The 22,310-nt window shown below is 29.2% G+C and overlaps 1 long non-coding RNA gene across 4 annotated transcripts; it reads left to right on the top strand.

Annotated features, from left to right (window-relative positions):
• Positions 1-2,324: 2,324 nt before the first annotated feature.
• Positions 2,325-5,711, top strand: LOC140889363 (uncharacterized). Of its 4 annotated transcripts, XR_012152140.1 has the most exons (8): positions 2,325-2,614; positions 2,712-2,793; positions 3,508-3,583; positions 3,662-3,712; positions 4,115-4,288; positions 5,037-5,090; positions 5,338-5,363; positions 5,494-5,711. It is a non-coding gene; the product is annotated as an uncharacterized lncRNA (long non-coding RNA). The 4 variants fall into 4 exon arrangements; XR_012152139.1 differs by having other exon boundaries at positions 2,758-3,583; positions 5,494-5,707; XR_012152138.1 differs by having other exon boundaries at positions 2,325-2,618; positions 2,712-3,583; positions 5,494-5,707.
• The last annotated feature ends 16,599 nt before the right edge of the window (positions 5,712-22,310 follow it).

Below are 22,310 nucleotides of genomic sequence, written 5' to 3'. Positions count from 1 at the left end.
AACTTAGGTTGACTTCATCAGCAGAATTGACCAAGTGTAATTCGGAAGTTCTAAACAAGATAGCGAATTAAATAGATGAAATACAATTTGAGGGAAAACATATTGAAATAGATTTGAGGAATATTACTGATCTACAGTCTACAAAAAATTATTAGTGTTTAAAAATATTTGGAAATATGTATTTGTATAATATTCTAATTTTTTAAGAAACAAAAACTTACTCACTTGATAAATATTTTATAAAATATTCAAGATAATCTGTAATTTATATTTTTATTTTATTTTTTTAGTAATAAATTAACCGAATTACTAAATAATTAGATTTTGATTTTTTCATTATCATTTATAATTTATTTTTAGTGTTTTTATATTTAATATCGTAGGTAATTTTTGTTATTTTATTCTTTAGGCATAACGTGTTTTATTATAAAAATCTCATATTCAAGTTATTAATTTTGAAATTTTAGTCAAAAAAATTGTTTATCAACCGAAAAATTGATTTTATTTCGATGCGGTAAGTTTGATTTTTGAGAGAAATTTGGTTAAATTTGATTATCCTAAAAACTATTTAGTTATATCGGATTTAGTTCATTCGATTTAGTAGAATGTTTACCCACGATCTTTTAAAATTTAATGCATGGTAAAGATATTACAAGTACATTGTATGTTAAAATTGATCAATGGGGCTCTTTCGGCGATTTTGTTGTGTCTAAGAAACATAAATTCAATCGTATGAACAACATAAAAAAAAAAAAAGGAAAAACAAATTTCAAACTCAACTCAGCTACGAATCTGGCCCAACTTGGCATTAGTAATAGACTAGGTATGCTCGGACATCATAGATAAACTAACCCACTAAATATCTTCGATGTTCGAAGAATTAATGGCTAGATCCAACGCTATACACTTTTGGATGATACAATTCCTTTTTTTTTTTTTTTGTAATTATAATAAAATAATAATAACAATAACAATAACGTCAATTGCATACTTTGTGAAAATTAAAACTACTATTTGGCTGTGTAAACAATTAATAACTATCTTTCGATGCATGGAAAATTAAACAACACATGGTAGTCGGGTGGATGAATGATTAATGTTTTAACACAAAAAAAATCCGTGTTCTAGTGATTTTCTCATCAGCAAAAGTTTCTATTTTATTTTCTAGCTAGCTAAATCATATATACACAAGAAGGACAGCGATCAAAAAATTACAATGAATATGTACATGTGATAATCATATCTTTGTAGTCTAACTCCTCACATAAGTAAAATGAATAAACTTAAATATCTTAAATCAAAACTAAAAATAAAGGCCTTACATTCTTAGACTTCATAGTATTGTGCAAATAATATCGAGTAAACTTAAGCCAAGAAGATATAAAACGAGTAGCTAGAAAAATAATGAAAAAAATTAAAATGTCATCACAAAAGGCAAAAGCGCATGCATGCTCATAATCGGAAATCAACAATCACCTCACCTCATACATGTTTAAATTTATTAATCAGACATCACGACTATATTAGTAAACTCTTAAAAATAGACAAAAAATCATGTGAAAAGGTCTTACGGGTTGCTTTTGTAAGACGAGTTTTTTATTTGGGTTATCTATTGAAAATTATTATATTTTATGTCAAAAGTATTACTTATTATTATAAATAGGGGTAGAGTACTAGAGTTCACTCGTTTCATCAATGAAACCGTGTCTCATCAATGAGATCGTCTAAAAATGAGTGATTAAGATTTTTTTCCCTAACAAATTATAAAGAAAACACTCCCTAAAGATCACTTCACATACAATAGATCCCAAAAGATTTAAAGTCCCAACATATTATAATTTTAGTTATAATAATTGAGAAGCACTAAAAAAATTTTTAATGAAAAATTTAAAACATTGACAGAATAATCACAAACCCGATATAGGTCTTTGCGAGAGGTACGACTCTATTCCAATGAAAAAAAAACAACTAGCCAGTGATTAGATTTTATTAAATAATTATTTTGCGAGAATGATATAATTGAAAAAATATATACACTACTAGAAAATTTGGATATAGTGACATTTTTGGGATGACATTTTTTATACAGTGTTGGCAAAACTACTTTTTAATGACACTTGTGAAAAAAAATAAATTTGATAAAATATAAATCATAATAAGTTATCTATAGTGACATTTTTTTATCATAATGTCATTAAATATCAACTTTTTATTATATCAATCCGTCTTTTATTTTCACAATTCCCTCCATCTTTTCCCACTAAAAACCATGTACACATTCAAACTCAAATAATATCAATTTCAATCTTTATTAATTCTTATTCTTTAACATCAATTATTAATTAAAACTTAGAAGTGGGGAAAAAACCTGAACCCTAAGCCCCTTTCCCGTGGCCTCTCAATCCTAGCCATCTCCTACCTTTGGTTTTCGCCGCTCCGCCGCACGTAAACCACCGGAGAGGGTCCGGCCACCTCTGTTCCAGCAACCCAAGCCTTAAAGCTTTTGATTATTTCCTAAATCGCAAGCAAGAAGCTTGAAATTAGACCCTGTTTCGCGACCGAAGCTGCGCGTCTTTGTCCTCACGAGTTCGTCCACTTTGTTAGCTGTTTTTTAGTATGTATATCCTTTTATCCTTGTTTCTCTTACGCGCACAGATTAAGATGGGTTTTATGTTGTGGGTTCTTCATTTTTTGGATTTTAACATTTTCAGTTCATTTATTGGAATTAATAAATCTTGATTGATTTCGAAAAACAAGGTCTCGTTTCTGATCCACGCGGCGTATGGAAGCAAGGTAACCCCCTTCTTGAACTTGTACTCGTCATGGAAGGACTTATCTGCTTCGATTGCATATATATCAAAATTCTTGATCTGCTTAGGATATTGCTTCTTAAACCAGCTGACAATGCTAGAACCGTAGCTTCTAGCTCCAACATCTATATACTTACCTTCGCTTAAAACTAATGTCCACCATCGAAGACAAGTACTTAATATTCTGCAAATTCTCCTTTAGTGTAATCCTAAAAAATATACTGACATCTTATTTATATGATCTCCGTGATACTGTATGATACCAACTAATTTTAAGATAAAATAGTTCTTTTTTCTTAATCTAGCGAGTGTTCATTGTTTATCGTTTTTTCTTAATCTAGCAAGTGATCAATACATTGAGTCAAAGGATAGAAATGAATGCTCCTTATAATTAAGGAGGATTTGAGTACGTTTAAGCTTTGCCATATTGATGAAATTTGATTAGTGCACGTATAAATAAATTGGTATTAGATGTTTTTCAGGAACTGGGATTGTTCTTGTTGCTACATTAACCAAGTAATCTTTGCATGTTTTGTGAACATAAAATAAATTTCGTATAGACTTTTGGAAAAAAATATTTATCCAGAAGGGAACAATAAAAGCAAGCCATAGTAATTGATATACATGATTCTATTGAATATATACATATTTCTGTATTTCTGCCTTTTTGCGAGCTGTTTCCTGCGCGCCCTTTTAGTCCATGTGCGTGAATGGAATCCAGTGGACGGACGATTGCTTGAACTCAAAAGTCCTTGAGAATCAGAAGCCCAGAGGTTGGTTCTAATATACATATGACACTGTTTGACCAAGAACGTCTCTTTTATTGTGCTTTAACTTCAACTTTGTTTTAGGTTAAATCAAAAGATTTGTTTGAGGATGACATAGACGACCTTGAAAAACAGGTAGTCCGTCCTTTTCTCTTCTGAAAAAAAATGTTATGAATCTAAAATATTATTTTCGGCTAATACTCTTCTTATATAGTATGACTAGTATCTGGTATTGATCATTGGTGACTTGAAAAACTTAATTTGTATCTTTGACACAACTACACGTGTCTTTGTGCTATTTTCCAAAATGGGAATCGAGACCCTGATGTGATAAAATTGCCGAAAAATATTCGCCTTCATTTATTTGGTTCTAAAAGAAGTTTGAGTCCTTTGCTTAAAAAGGATCCAAGTAATGGTAATGATGGCCAACGTTGTTGTATTTTAGATTAATATCGCACTGATTTTGGACATATTTCATTGCATTTAAAACTTTTTAAGAACTTTGAAGCACTATGTTCTGATTCTATGCGAAAAAAGATTGTGAAAATACAGGAGGCATTTTGATGTCAATCCGAAGGTTGGAGGCTATTTGCTGATCTTTTAGAAAATGCTGCCTTTGGATTGAAAATATTGACCCCGACTTTTTCGCATCTGTTTGTACCAATTGGTGTGTCTGCGGGAGCTGGTAGGTCCGCTGCAGCATTAATCCAGGTGAGTTTGAAAATTTGAAAGTGCACAAAGATAACATCCATAGTCAGCGAGGTATTAAGTCACGTCATAATCAATTTGTTAACAATCAATCTATGATTTATTATCTTCCAAGCCCCGGCAACTGATTTAGCTTGTTATTGTTTAGCTGGCTAAGCAGCCAGGACTCTATCCTAATGATCTTAGGTCTTACCTGCATAAAAAAATGTTTTCTGAAACCTTGTCACGGTGTGCAATTATTATGTTTGAAATATTATGTTTGAAACAGTGCAATGTTTAATTCACTTATGCCATTTTTTATTATGTTTGAAACAGTGCAATGTTTAATTAACTTGTGCCATTTTTAGTTCAATGCACTTGTTGATGAAAGCTGCGTGTATCTGTTGTATTTTGTTACATCAATGAAACAATTGAGAAGCAAGCTGGCTAATTTTTTATTTTTCAAGGGAAGTATGAACTTATCAAAATAACATTCACCCATTATCATAAGTTTCTATATTTGTCTACTTGACGAACACAACTAAGAGAAAAAAAAAATAGTAGCTTTGAGACCATCTTATTAATGGGTGGGGAAACGTTTTCTTGATTCTCATATATTATTATGCATCTCCTGCAGTATTTTAGAGTTGCGGGCTAACATATCATTTCGATATCTTCTAATGTAAATAAATTTGGAATTGTCTTCATGTTGGACTATGCATGTGCTCGGTGTCTTTCATGGATAATTTGAGATCTCTTTCACCTATCACAGACAATCACAAGTTGTTTCTATGCTGGCTTTGCTGCTCAGAGGAACTTTGCAGAGGTAATGCCTACCATCAGAATTTGTAACTTGTTTTCTGGCTGAGAATTCTCATATATACAGTAGAAGAGTATATTCATTTTTAAAAAATGATTACTGCATTTACCCTGGTCTGGTTGAAGTTCTCTTCAACATTTACATCTCGAAGGATTCTCTTTTTAAGCACCGATCTCAATTTAAGCACTTCCAATATGTTTTTTTTAGGTTCTTATTATATCATTTAATTTTAAACGTATAATTTTATTTGCAGTTGATGGTTGGTACAAATTTTATTAGGTAAGCTTATTCAAACGACGGTTTAATTCTCATTTGATATTGTATTCAATCATTTCAATTATCAATTGTTCACTTTACATTTTTATTGTTTTTATCTTACTTGTGCAAATATGTATTATTGTATTTGCAGGTATCAAAGAACGAACATTGGATTTTTATGAGGATGTGGAGGTTGAAGGTGCTATATGAATCAGGCTGAATTTTTGCTATATTTTATTTTGTTATTAGCACAAAAACTAAATTTTGTGGTGTAATTTTTTGGTTCATAGCTACTTAGAAGTAAAAAGTTTGTAAGTTGAGAGACAAATAACAAATGTGACAATCATGTATAGCATTTTGATTTCAATGAAAATTTTATTTATGTTTTAAATTAATTTTATATTTACGAGAATAATGGTATCAAAATAGTTAATTGTTGACATTTTTTGATGTCTTGATAGGGTATCAAAATTTTATTAATGTGATTGTAAAACTGATAAAAAGAAATTTGAAATGTCTTTATAAATAGCAAATAGTTACATTTTTCAATGTCATAAAAATGAGTATAAAAGACATTTATAAATGTCACGATAGTCTAGTTGACATGACATTTTAAATTGACTTTATAAATTACTTTTACTGACAATTTTTATTGTTGTTATAAATAAACGTATAAGACATACATCAGTGTCATTAAAAATAACATTTTTTGACATTTTATGTTGTCTTGAAATCCGTAATTTATGACACTTTTAAAGTCCCTAATAATATTTTATCCTGACATTGCAAAATGTCACAAAGGCTAAGACGACATTAGAATAGAGGAAATTTATTGTAAATGTCATCAAAACTTTAATGTCACTAAATGTTCCATATAAGGGCATTTATACGTGTCATTAGAAGCCATTATTCTAGTAGTGATATATTTAAAACACCACCAACTTTAGTAATTCATGAACAAGAATGTCTGTCATGTCAATTGTTTCGTCAACTGCGTACCTTGGAAAGAGTAAAGATATTAAATGACAAAAAACAAAAACAAGTGAAAACCTTATTGAAATTAAAACTTCATTTTTAGCTTGAAATTGATAAAAAAAAAATTTACAATCGATATGAGTATCATTGAGAAACAACGTAAACACAAAACAAGAAACCAAAAAATAGCAAAATTAGAGCGGTCAAAAAATCAATTTGTCTCAGGTTCGATTCTCGCTGAATGTTGGTTAATTTTTTAATTTATTTAGGTAGATTTAAGTAGTTTCATCGCTCGACATAAGCAAGTCTCGAGTCCATGATCAAGTCTCGTCGGTTATGGGGACAGTTTCATTACATTGTTGAATCGTGTAGTTGTAATATTGATAAAATATTGTACTTGTACTCTAAAAAAAATGTGCCGACGGAGCAGGCCAACCCATAAACCGTTTTATAATTAAATAAGTTTTCACTATTTTTAATTTGGCCATTCAACAAATCAGAAATATCATATATGATATCCACATAATAATATCATGACAATTAAGTCCTTAAGTCAATTTTTTTAATTCTAAATTAGACCACATCAATTTATGGCTTATTTAATTGATGACATTTAAACATTTACAATTACAATTATGACCCCAAAGTTTCCAACATATTTTGTTGCAACATTTGTACTCGAGTTAACGAAAGTTAGTGAGTCATTATATTTGTAAAAAAAATTGACACACATGAAGTTAACTTAGGTTGACTTCATCAGCAGAATTAACCAAGTGTAATTCGGAAGTTCTAAACAAGATAGCGAATTAAATAGATGAAATACAATTTGAGGGAAAACAGATTGAAATAGATTTGAGGAATATTACTGATCTACAGTCTACAAAAAATTATTAGTGTTTTAAAATATTTGGAAATATGTATTTGTATAATATTCTAATTTTTTAAGAAACAAAAACTTACTCACTTGATAAATATTTTATAAAATATTCAAGATAATCTGTAATTTATATTTTTATTTTATTTTTTTAGTAATAAATTAACCGAATTACTAAATAATTAGATTTTGATTTTTTTATTATCATTTATAATTTATTTTTAGTGTTTTTATATTTAATATCGTAGGTAATTTTTGTTATTTTATTCTTTAGGCATAACGTGTTTTATTATAAAAATATCATATTCAAGTTATTAATTTTGAAATTTTAGTCAAAAAAATTGTTTATCAACCGAAAAATTGATTTTATTTCGATGCGGTAAGTTTGATTTTTGAGAGAAATTTGGTTAAATTTGATTATCCTAAAAACTATTTAGTTATATCGGATTTAGTTCATTCGATTTAGTAGAATGTTTACCCACGATCTTTTAAAATTTAATGCATGGTAAAGATATTACAAGTACATTGTATGTTAAAATCAAATTCATGCTCTTTCGGCGATTTTGTTGTGTCTAAGAAACATAAATTCAATCGTATGAACAACTTAAAAAAAAAAAAAAGGAAAAACAAATTTCAAACTCAACTCAGCTACGAATCTGGCCCAACTTGGCATTAGTAATAGACTGGGTATGCTCGGACATCATAGATAAACTAACCCACTAAATATCTTCGATGATCGAAGAATTAATGGCTAGATCCAACGCTATACACTTTTGGATGATACCATTCCTTTTTTTTTTTTGTAATTATAATAAAGTAATAATAACAATAACAATAACGTCAATTGCATACTTTGTGAAAATTGAAACTACTATTTGGCTGTGTAAACAATTAATAACTATCTTTCGATGCATGGAAAATTAAACAACACATGGTAGTCGGGTGGATGAATGATTAATGTTTTAACACAAAAAAAAATTCATGTTCTAGTGATTTTCTCATCAGCAAAAGTTTCTATTTTATTTTCTAGCTAGCTAAATCATATATACACAAGAAGGATAGCGATCAAAAAATTACAATGAATATGTACATGTGATAATCATATCTTTGTAGTCTAACTCCTCACATAAGTAAAATGAATAAACTTAAATATCTTAAATCAAAACTAAAAATAAAGGCCTTACATTCTTAGACTTCATAGTATTGTACAAATAATATCGAGTAAACTTAAGCCAAGAAGATATAAAACGAGTAGCTAGAAAAATAATGAAAAAAAATTAAAATGTCATCACAAAAGGCAAAAGCGCATGCATGCTCATAATCGGAAATCAACAATCACCTCACCTCATACATGTTTAAATTTATTAATCAGACATCACGACTATATTAGTAAACTCTTAAAAATAGACAAAAAATCATGTGAAAAGGTCTTACGGGTTGCTTTTGTAAGACGAGTTTTTTTATTTGGGTTATTTATTGAAAATTATTATATTTTATGTCAAAAGTATTACTTATTATTATAAATAGGGGTAGAGTACTAGAGTTCACTCGTTTCATCAATGAGATCGTCTAAAAATGAGTGATTAAGATTTTTTTTCCTAACAAATTATAAAGAAAACACTCCCTAAAGATCACTTCACATACAATAGATCCCAAAAGATTTAAAGTCCCAACATATTATAATTTTAGTTATAATAATTGAGAAGCACTAAAAAAATTTTTAATGAAAAATTTAAAACATTGACAGAATAATCACAAACCCGATATAGGTCTTTGCGAAAGGTACGACTCTATTCCAATGAAAAAAAACAACTAGCCAATGATTAGATTTTATTAAATAATTCTTTTGCGAGAGTGATATAATTGAAAAAATATATATATTTAAAACACCACCAACTTTAGTAATTCATGAACAAGAATGTCTGTCATGTCAATTGTTTCGTCAACTGCGTATCTTGGAAAGAGTAAAGATATTAAATGACAAAAAACAAAAACAAGTGAAAACCTTATTGAAATTAAAACTTCATTTTTAGCTTGAAATTGATAAAAAAAAATTCCTACAATCGATATGAGTATCATTGAGAAACAACGTAAACAAAAAACAAGAAACCAAAAAATAGCAAAATTAGAGCGGTCAAAAAATCAATTTTTCTCAGGTTCGATTCTCGCTGAATGTTGGTTAATTTTTTAATTTATTTAGGTAGATTTAAGTAGTTTCATCGCTCGAGATAAGCAAGTCTCGAGTCCATGGTCAAGTCTCGTCGGTTATGGGGACAGTTTCATTACATTGTTGAATCGTGTAGTTGTAATATTGATAAAATATTGTACTTGTACTCTAAAAAAAAATGTGCCGACGGAGCAGGCCAACCCATAAACCGTTTTATAATTAAATAAGTTTTCACTATTTTTAATTTGGCCATTCAACAAATCAGAAATATCATATATGATATCCACATAATAATATCATGACAATTAAGTCCTTAAGTCAATTTTTTTAATTCTAAATTAGACCACATCAATTTATGGCTTATTTAATTGATGATATTTAAACATTTACAATTACAATTATGACCCCAAAGTTTCCAACATATTTTGTTGCAACATTTGATACGCAACCCTTTCAGACAACGAAAGGTGTCGTACAGAGACTCTATAAATACAAACATTTGAGAAAACTGAAGACATCGATCATTCCCTTCAGTTTTTTTTATAAATAAATTGTTTTAATATTTTTCTCTCTATTGTACTAAGTTTTTTTTTTTTTATGTATTTAAAAAACAAGGCTACTATGAGTAGCGAAACAAGTTGTATTCTCCTCTTCAAAGGAGTTGATTTATGTAATAATATTATGTCTGAATAAATTTTCTAAGTCTCTTGTTATTCCATGCTCATATTTTATAATTAAATTTATATACCATACGTCTTAAGGTAGAAAACGAATTAAGGTTGTGCTGGGTGTCGTTGAAGGAGCTTGTGCAGAAACCATCTGTTGCGATTGTGTGGTTGAAGTATGAGGAGCACTTCGTAAAAATCGGCAGGTATGACCCGATTAAATTATGGTCAAAGAGGTATTTGAATTTAATTCCTTTTACGGAAGCATGTTGGGCCATAATATAGAGTGTATCGGCTGGAAACCTTGCGTAACCGATAGTCTTGCATGACCGAAATTGGTTCGATGGGTATAACAAAGCCACGTACAAAAAATTAAGTTTTATTAATTTTAATTCAAAAATAAGGACCACTAAGGAGTGAAAACAAATAAAAAGGTAGGTAGGGAGTTAAGATAAATAAAAGTTTGGTAATAGAGAGTTTGAAATAATTTGCCCTTATTTTAATGATCTTAAGCCCATTCAAGTTATAATTAATTTCCATGTAAAATTTTTTTTATTAATTTAAATATTTTGTAACTATTTAAATAAATATTTTGACATGTTTAGTTATCTATATATATTATATCTAGCTAATAGTTGAGCTACTTGTAGCTGTAGGGATGACAAGTCGTGCTCCTTATAGAGAGATGAAACCAACATTTTTGTTTACAAAATTATCTTTATATATTAAATAAATATGTAAATTTGATTCTATTTGTACATATTGTCCATATTTTTCTTACTTAAAAATTATATATAAGATAAATAACTTTTAAATTACATTACTTTAGAAATTTAAAAAAAATCATAATTAAACTAATTAATGAAAAATAAAAATATATTATTTATATGTATATTATATTAATTTATACACATGTGCTGATTACACTAGCTAGTTTTACTAATAATTAAAGTAACTGATATTAATAATTTATTATTTACTAAAATTGTTCTCTTTGTTTTTTTGTCAATGACTTGCGCGCATTGACACAATTTGACTTAGGGGGGTGTATTCAATCCAGAGTTTTAATGACTTTCAGTGACTTTTTAAAATGATAGACTTTTGTTGAGTTGATGGATTTTTATTGACTTTTATAGAATCTCACGGATTTACAAACAGATTTGCATGGATTCTTTGTAGACTTTTGAAGGACTTTTATAGAGATTTGTAAACTTTTCATGTATCTTTAATATATCTTATTATTTTTCTTTTTTTTCCTTTGAAATAATAATTATTTGACATAAATAATAAATTTATTTGAAATATTTTTTTAATTTATTTATGAAAATGGATTTCATTTATTTTACATATATATATATATATATATATATATATTAACGTAACAAAATTATAAACTAAAAAATTTGCGATTGTGTAAAGTTTTTTTTTAAAAAAAAACATATGATAAATTATAAATTATATCATAAAAAATTATTTGTCAATTTTTATTTTTTATCATGTCTGTTATCCACTATTCAAATATTTGAATTAAATCATATTATAATTTTTTGAATCATATATTATTATCATTAAATATTATAATTATTGGTACAAATCATAATTTAAAAAGCACAAAATATTTTGAAAATTTCAAATATTTAAATAATATTTTTTATTTTGATTTTAGGAAAAGAACGAATATATAATTCATTTTGAATATGAGAAATAGTGAGATAGAGAGGAGATTCATTTTGAATATGAGAGAGAGGGAGATAGAGAGGAGTGAGATAGTGAGGAGTGAGAAAATGTGAGAAAAAAAAGAAAATTATGAGTTTTATTATTTTAGAAATCCATCCAAATCTTTGGGTTATACCAAAGACTTTTTTTTTACAAAATATAGTTGTACCTTAAGCATTAATGTTTGTATGTTCATGATTTTCATGGAGTTATTAAAAGTTCATTGACATTTTGAATAACACTAGTCTTTTATAGAGTTTTTAAAAGTCAAGGTTGAATACCACTTGACTTTTAAAACTTTATAAAAGTCTATTTTGAATATCACTAGACTTCTATAGAGTATATAAAAGTCATGATTGAATACCTCTAAACTTCTAAAATACATAAAAGTCAATAATTCTCCAGATTGAATACACCCCCCTTAATTTCTTCCTCAATTAATGTTCTAGGTGTGGAGAGGATGAACGGCCTCTTAGCGAGCTACTCAAGTATATAATTTTGTTGGAAACATATATGGACAACAAAGAAACGAAAATATTATTTTTAAGACAAGCTCCACGTGATCGATTTGGTAATACACATGTACTGATCGAATTGAACAATATATTGTGCTTTATATTGGGGAAAAAAAAATTTATGTTATGGTAGATCACTGAAGTGATTATCATTGATCCTTATGTTATACTAAGTCGATACACAGTAATGTACCTAAGCTAGTCTGATGCATATCAACTTGCCTTTTCGAAAATTGATATATTGTTTCTTACCATTGTTTGCAGCCGAAAACAACATTTATGGGAGACTGAAGATTTAGGAAGGATCGATGTCTCCGCGCCTCTAAACAGACTTTTCGTTTTGGCTCAGGTTTGCTTCCATCAGCACGATCCCTCGCCGATTCCACCCTCTTAAAACAATGTATTAATAGTTGTTAGTGTTTGAGCTCCGAGCATCTTGTAATTGTACACACCTAGTTACTTAAAGTGAAAATATTTGTTGTTTGATGAAGATATGTTGCATCCTAATTAATTAAGCGGAGAAGAACAATCAACTCAAAGATACTTAATGCACATCCGAGTCATGCTCTTCTAAACCTTTCCAAATCAAAGAAAACAAGAACTCGCGAATGTTGTTTGTAATGATCGATCATGCATCTGAAGTATAATGCAAAGCAGTGGAATCATCGTCTCATGAGACACCAAAAACCCGAAATATGGTAATACAAGACAAATATTTTACTAGCTCCAAACATATATGCTTGACTAATTTAAAATTCAAACATATATGCTTGACTAATTTTACTTGATCACATGTTGATTTGTGGTACATCTAATACTTTGAAGTGTAACATATAATGTACATAGAATATTACACATTGAGTTACACAATGCACTTGAAATTACATGATTATTCTACATGCATTTTTGAAAGATTTTTTCCAAATAAAGTGTAGGGATAATCATGTAATTTCAAGTGCATTGTGTAACCTAATGTGTAACACTCCGTGTACATGTAGCATTACCCTACTTTGAAATAGTTGCCCAAACTGTTGGATCTATCAGTAATCTTGACAAAACGAATCAACCATATATTTTCTTAAAACTAGTCACATAGAAATTAGGAATATGCATAAATTAAAGAAAAAGAAATCAATAAATACTTTCTGTAAAATATTTTGTATTAGTTTAGAGTATTGATTTCATAATTCAAATTTGGAAACGAGATATTTCACGTTTGCATATCTTGCCATTAATATCAAATTGAGATAATTAAGGCATGTAATTATATCATAATTTTAATATCAAACGGTGTATATATAAAAATAAAGGATAAAAAGAAATTAAAATCTAAGACAAACAACGCGACATATCTCGGTTTAGGTATGAAGAAGAGAAGTAATTAATATTGGTGCTCATTCCGATCATTGTTGTAGCTAGTCAAGGAAATTAATTATTTTTATGTTGCGAATTTTTTTTTTATTTCTGGTTTTGTGTTCACAGTATACTTTCGACGACGCAGAACGGGATGCCGAACGATATCGATTGTAAGAATTTTTTTTTTTAAATCAATTTCAACCTAAAGATGAAGTTTTAATTTTAATATGGCGTTCACTTGTATTTGTTTCTTGCTATTTAATGTCTTTTACTCGTTTCAGGGGATGAAGTTTTGCTAAAGACCAGTATAATTTGCGGGACAAGCATTATAGTTCTTAACTTACTTATGATGATGTTGGTGTTTTAAATATTGTTTGTTTGTTTTTCCTTCTATTATATTATTCTTGCAAAAGAATTATTTAAAAATCTAATCACTGGTTAGTTTTTTTTTTCATAGGGACACTCTGACAGATACTGATTTCAGGTTTGTGATTATTTTGTCGATGTTTCAATATACATATTTTTAGTTTCTCAATATCACTAAAATGATAATATGTTGGGACTTTAAATCTTTTGGAATCTATGTTATGAAGTGATACTTAAGGAGAATACCTCAAAAAATTTATTAAGAAAAAAAAACATAAATCACTTATTTTTATAATTTAGAAACATTGTGACGTTTGATCAATAAGTTGAAGGATGTATATAGGTGAGGTGATTGTTAATTAATATCTAATTAGGAACGTGCATGCACTTTTACATTCTGTGATGACATTTTAATGTCTTCTCACTATTTTGCTTGCTACTATATATTTTTATCTTCTTGGTCTAAAATTACTCTATATTATTTGTAAAATAATAAAATAAAATAAAAACTCATCGATATTAAAATTATTGTTTCAGTGAACATAAGAACGAGAAATCTATCAAGTCTGAAAATGTAAGTTTTCCAAAATCTTTATTTTTATTTTTATTTAATTAATTTTATGCATTTACTTATGAGTTCGAATACAAACATTTGATCTCACATATCATATACATATATATATTCATTGTAAATTTTTTTTTTTCATACTTGTGGATGTTTTAGGAAATAAAAATAAAGACTCCTGCTGATGAGGAGCCTAGCTGGATGAAAGATTTTTTCTGAATAGGCATGAAGTTTATGCTTAAGGAAATCACTAGACATGAATATTTATCTTGGGTGACAAGTCAAGTCTAAATAGACATTATATATATATATATATTGCGATAAGTATACATGTGACAAATTAACTAGAAGTGGTATCTTTCTTGTGATTTGTCCCCTTTTGTGTCAATGATATTTGATAGTTTATGAAATAAAATGAGTGTGATTTTATAAATTTAATATAAACGTAACTTAATTATAAAAGCTAGACTGAACAAAGCATCTTTTCTTGGTCACATGTTGATTTGTGGTGCATCTAATATTTTAGAAACAATGTTATTAGTTTTGTTTATTCTTGATTTGATCATCAAAGCTTAATATAAATGTATGTAGCATCTACTAAATTTTGTGCATAGATTGGCAAGCAATTTTGTGGGCAGAAACAAAAAATCCCTTTTGAAAAATCTCAAACCACCACCAAATCACCGTTGCTGTAGTGGTATCGATTTATTCAAGAACCCCATCCAAAAATATACATGCCCGATGTTTCCAGGACAGCACCTTCCTCTTAAATATTTGTATTGGATTTGTACATGTTGATTGTTATAATGAATCCGCGCTTATATGCTCATGAAAATACATATGAACCAAATCTCCCGAATTACAAAATAAAAAGATAATAGGTGGCATTTGTTGCTAAATTTGAAGAATAAAACAGAGCTGACCAAAAAAAAAAAAAAAAAGTGTGGGCTAACTCTATTAATTTTTTACGACAAAATAATTTTGTATAGATCGAACAAATGATATTTTTTAATTATAAAAACTTCACAAGTTCTTAATAATTAAACACACAAAATATTATAATATATAAATTTAATACTCAAATTCTACAATGAAATTAAGAATCGTTACCAAAGTTTTATGAATTATAGACTTCTTGTATGCCACTCCTCAGAAATTGCTTCTGTTCCACGATCTTCATCACCAATCTTGGAATCAACCAATCGACAAAAGTGTGGGCTAACTCTATTAATTTTCTCACTAAATTCTTTGCTAGAATTTTTCAAAAAAATTCAAACTCACTAGGGAGAATGAGACAACTATTGAAATACACAAGAACCACACATCTTTCTCTTACTCGAAAATGAAACTAAACTTGAAGGTATGAGGTGTTATGGTATATCATTTTCCTTCAAAATTGAGGTGCGTATATAGTGGTCTTGGACAGCTAGCTGAAGAGACACACGTTTTTCAGCCTATTAATTGGTCATAAAAGTCCTCAATCATGACTCTGATGATCCTTTATGGTGGGGTTTCCTGGCTCATAAATGGGATCATTAGCCTTGGTTTTGTGGCCTTTTAATAGCCTCGTGATGGTAGCTAACAACAGTGAATATACGTAAGTCATCGTCATTCATTAACCACGTCCAAACAGTCTTCAAATTTTGTGTAAAGCTCGTTGCCCTCTAATGGCCTCCCCTTCATCTTGCAAACTTCAAGAAAAAGCCTCTCAGCAAATTTACCACACTCAACAAGTTTATCGACCTCTAACTTCATCTCCTTCATAAGGCTTCCTGGATGTAGATGGGAATTAAAGTTATAAAATCTCGTTTGCTGTAATTGTTGGTTCAAGCTGTCCAATTCTGGTTTCTTTACATCAACTTTCTCTAGCCAATCTTTAACTTCTCTCTTTCTTTTCCTACTAGAGTGGACTTCTTCTTCACACAACATCAGCTGAAAATAATTCAAGACTTATCTCATATGATCACGACGGAAGCAAACTTGAAAGTATTGAATTCAAATCTGATAATCATCCAGTTTCAAGTACTGGCAACAATCACAATCAAATCATTGCTTGGTGAGCATATCAGCATGGCAGAGAGGGAGAGATCATGTCATGTATTCAAACCATTAATTTCTTAGAATTGTGAACTGGAATTATAATTAAGCTCGTCATTACCTATAGATATTAATAAACATGATCTGAAAAATCTTGGGATTTTACCGTTCAAATTTGTCTTTCGTTTCAATCAAAAGTTTATGGCTTCATTCATCTAAATTTATCTATTAGTTTACTCGAACAAAAAGTTCACAACTATTCAAGGTAAAAATCCAGCAGTGTCATTCAACCTATATATGACACATATAAAAGCCGGATCAAAGCAAAAGTGTCATAAATCGATAGCCCGTTGTTATCTAGAAATTAATGAACGATACAAACACGCAACCACGAAATAAATTCACCAATAGCGATTGCCTATGTTAACATTTCAAAGAACATAAAAAAATAGAAATCTTGCAATGAACATATATAATATTATGAGCAAGCTCAGTAAAATTAATCATTTCGACGGTACCTTATGAAAAGTTTATTACCAGATTCGGAGCAGCCCGCACAAGACAAATGGACAGCAGATGAAAAGCGATGGGAGTCAACCAACTATAACTTTCAATAGAAAAGTCAACTTTCTAAATAGTGGGAAAAAAATAAAATAAAATTTTAATATATTTCTACTGTAAATCTATTTCTATTATAAAAAAGTGTATGAAAAGCAAAGTTTTTTTTATTGTTTATTGTCATAATTAACCAAATTTTTTGTTCATTGGAGCATTAAATACGAGGGGTATTTTTGATAACTACATGAAAATTATAAGGATATTTGAGGAAACACAATAATTCCTCTCTCTCCCTACATGGATTAATTAATAGGTTAATAATTGAGTTTGTTTATATTGCGTCTTTTTTTTAATGGGTTTTTATTGACTCTTAATATTTGAGTTTTTTTTAGTGAGTGTTATTTTTTTTTTGGAGTTTTTTTAATTGGATCATAATATTGAGTTTGTTTGTTTTATTGCGTCTTATTTTTATTGTGGAGTTTCTAAATGGATATATATATGAGTTTTGCTATGCTCCCACCTCCCGTGCCCACCACCATGCCCACTTATGAGGTGTCACTCATCCATTAGATGAACCATTTGTATATGATTAATCTCATCCATTGGATGATTGCCACCTCATAGGTGGGCATGGTGGTGGGCAGAATAGCAAAACTCTATATATATATATATTAAATTATTATTAGCATTATTGGTGAGAATTTTGTCTTAAAAAATTAGATATCGGCGATAAATTAAGAGACACACTATAAACTAATAATACCAATACCAATAATGTAAACATAAAATACTAATAAAGAAAAATATAAATTTTCGGAAGATGAATGATAAAAATAAGGGCAATAATAAGTCAAATTATTTAGATGTAATTTTGCTTTTAATTATGTCATTAATCATCCTCAATTCATTATACAACATTTATATTTTTTCTCTTGTAAATTATTATTTTGGAGTATTCTAATTGGATATATAAATATATATGCTATTACCGATAATATAAACATAAAATACTAATAAAGAGAAATAGATATTTTGGGAAGTTGAATGTTAAAAATGGATCTGGATCCTCTGCTGTGGAGAGAGAAACAGATACTGTGCATTGAATTAGCTTCTCTAATTTATATCACAGGATTAAAAAATAATATGTTTAATTAATTACACACATGGATCAATGTTTTTTCAATGCACAACACTAATGTTGTTTCTCTCTCCAATAAGGATCTTTTTCCGTTAAAAATAAGGGCAATGCACTATCAGTCCATTACAACAAAAATTACTAATTGTTTAAAAAATTTTAGCAATATTTACACTTCAATAAAGATGTGCGTTTAAAGAATACATGAATAGAGAAAGATCATTGTATATGTTATTTTAATATGAAATGATTTTTAATGAAACTCTCATTTATATAAAATAAACATAAAAAAAATGATAATATGCTAATAAAAAATATTATAGTAGAAAGAAAATAAAAATAAAATATCTCATCGCAAAATAACTCAATGATTTTTGCCCAAAATTTAATGGTAAAGTTTACTATTTTTGCAAAATTTTAGTGCATTCATTATGTTTTTTACTATTAGTATTTTATTAAAATCACTACAACTATCATTACTATAATTATATTAATTAATAATTAGGATGTGCAGTTATGATTATACATTTATAATTTAAAAGTGATCAAGGGGCCACCCAGAAACAGAATTGAGTGTTAAAAGATCCCAAATTGTGATTCCAAAAAGTCGGGTCAGCAAAATGAGATATGGGATTTCAAATAGGGAAGGAAATGGAACGTATATCTTTTTTTTTTTTTGACGTAGCGTATAAATGTGTTCTGATAAGTGTCGTATGGAATAGTTTAGGCGGCAACGTTTGGTGCTATCACCCATCGTCCCAATTTTTAGAAAATGAAAGGCTTATTGTACTGACCCTTACCCGGATCACCTACTAATAGAACTTAGGCATACAATTAACTTAATTAAACAGATAATCAGAAATAAGCTGCGAAAACCATAATCAAGTGTTCTGAATCCAATTTCGGACTCCGTTAACCCATTAAGAGTTCTCTTAATCACGTTTACTCTTAATACAAGAATTAATGAATTGATTAATACTTAATTACTGATTTCGGGTACGGGCTACTACACTTATGCAATGTCGAAAACACTACAAAAAAAAGACGTTTGCCACGATTCTAGCGTGACAAAAACCATGGCAAAATTGAATTTGCCACGATTTTGCCACGGTTTACGAAAACAAACGTTTGCCACAGTTAAAAAACCATGGCAATCTATAGAAAAGAAACCCTCCTATTCTACTCTCTCCATAATGCCATGGAGCTCGGGCTGAAACTTTTGCCACGGTTTTGCTTAAAACCGTGGCAAAATTTGTCACAGCTAGGATTATACCGTGGCAAAAGTTGTCATAATTTCGCCTCACCGTGAAAATATTTTAATGTTTTATATTAAAAGTTTCTACGGTTTATCTTAACCGTGGAAAATTTTTAATATTTTATATTAAAAATGTTTATTTATATATATTATTAATCAATAATAAATATTTAATATTGGTAACGGCAGCAAGTCATGATGACGGGCCGCGGCGGCGGCGGCAAGGCTACAAAAACACCTTACAAACACACAAAAAAACCCCATTTGATTGATAAATCACCAAACACAAATTAATACATAAACAAATTTAAAAAAATAAACCGACTCACCAGAAGCAACGACAGCGGCGTCCCGACGGAAGGCGGCGTAGGCGGGCGTCGACGACGACGGCGGGTCGAGGTAGTCCACGTTGGCAACGAAAAAATGAAAAAACTACAAGAAAATGAAACTCACAACACATAGATTTCAAATATCATATTATTTTGAAGGATAAATCGATGGAGAGAGGCGGGGAGTGACAACAGTGTGTAGGGTTTTGACAGAAATGGAAGGAGGAAGAAGAAAAGGGGGATCGGGGAAAGAGATTATAAAATCTTTTGCCACGGTTTTCCTAAAATCGTGACAATGTTGTCACCGTTATACTAAAGCCGTGGCAATATTGCTACGGTTTGACAAACCGTGACAAAATATAATATAATTTATTATATTAAATAATTTAACGAATTATTTAATTTTGTCACGGTTAAGTCTAACCGCGAAAATATTGCCACGATTGTTCTATAACCGTAGCAATATTGCCGCAGTTTGAGTTAAATCGTGGTAAATATAATTAATTAATTATTTTTATTATTAAATATGATGTAATTTAACTTTTGTTTTTTTGAAAGGAGATGTAATTTTATTACAGACACAAGATACGATATTTTACGGGACATATATCATGGTGAATGTTAACTGTGGCAATATTGCTACGATTTTTCTATAACCGTAGCAATATTGTCATGGTTTGAGTTAAACTGTGACAAATTTAATTAATTAATTATTTTTATTATTAAATATGATGTAATTTTGTTGTAAACACAAAATTACGATATTTTACGGGACATATATATGTAATATATATATCATAAACTAAATTTACATATAATTAATTTACAGCTAAAATTTAATGAATTAATTTATTTTTCCACGATTAAAATTAATCATGGCAATATTGCTACGTTTTAACTAACACCGTGGCAAATATTTTGCCACGATTTTTATAACCCGTGGCAATTTACGACGATTCTTAAAAACCGTGGCATTTAATTTAAAACGTGGCAATAATTTTGCCACAGTTAATTGACACCGTGGCAACATTTGTTAACCTTGGAAAATTGCCACGGATTATTCCAACCGTAGCAAATTGCCGTTTTTTTTAATAGTGAAAATCGACTACCCAGGCTGCTAACAAACTTCCTATGTAGTTCACTTTAATTAAAAATAAATAAATTTAAAAATATTAATGATTTTTTAAAAAAAAATGGTTGAAAAAACTTATGCATATATATTTTATTGAAATCTATGAGCATTAATAAGCATGGTTGGAAAATTTTTAATGAAAAAGTTGAACATAATTATGCATATTTTGACTAATTTTAGATATTATATATAAAATATTTTATGTATTGTTATAATTTATTAAAATATTTTTAAAAAATCAGTTAACGCTTTTAACCATCGATGATGCGTTTGTTTCCATGGCCCATGATTGTCGTTGGAATTATATTGCTACCAATATATATACCTTCATGAACCGCAAAACATCTTAGCTAGATTGGCTAAAAAGAGTCCCAGGAATCAATGTAACAAATTAAATTTGGCTGAACAAACCGCTCTTTGTTCATGTCTAGCAACCGTGAAGATCGAGGCAGCCAAATGGTACCACACTTTCAAGTGGATTTCGCATTCCGACAGCCCCAGAAGGGTATTTATTTATATTATTTTAATTAATAAAGTTTACGATTTTCTGATTTTATTTCGTTACATAGTCTCATGAATGTTAAATTTTTTTTTAATTGACGATTTTGGTTTGAGTTTGGGCCTTTTGGCATGAAAAACCTATCTGGAGCATAATTTAATGATGATTGGACGTCAAAGCTTGCCTTGCCTATTTGACATAAAAATCGTGGATCTTTCAAGATCGCACTCTTGTTCGTGTTCCCCGTATCGATATTTCTCAAACTCAATTTTTAAATATCTCCCATTTATAAAACTCGAGCGAGTAGGGATTTTCCTAGCCAAAGTCGGACCAAAATTACCAAAAAATTGAACATACAAACTAGGATGACAATTTGATTTTACAGAGGACGAATCAAAATAGAAACAAATATAACAAACTGAAAAAAAATTCCCAAAATTTATATTATCCCAATAGGAAGTTGTTACAATCTTATTTTTCTAAAATAGCTTATCGAAATTTTTATTAGCTATTTTTTTTAATAGTTTAGCAAAATAGACTTTAATTTTATATATTAATTAATGAGCAGCGTCTATGTAGTACGCAGCTCCGAAAATTCAATTGGTAACTCCGACACATGAAAATATATTGGATCTACAATATTGTCATAACTCATTGCTCCGTCGAATCATTGAGTGTCTCAGAGTACCTTATCATCCAAAAAATTATGGAATAGGGTTGAACGACCTACTAGATGATATGATTATCTCAAAAAAGATAATAAGTCTAACATATATGATCTACACTGCAAAATATATATATATATATATATATATCAATAGGGA

Source organism: Henckelia pumila, chromosome 3 (genome assembly GCF_033568475.1).
Source record: "Henckelia pumila isolate YLH828 chromosome 3, ASM3356847v2, whole genome shotgun sequence".
NCBI lineage: Eukaryota > Viridiplantae > Streptophyta > Magnoliopsida > Lamiales > Gesneriaceae > Henckelia > Henckelia pumila.
This window is presented reverse-complemented; position numbering and strand designations above follow the sequence as displayed.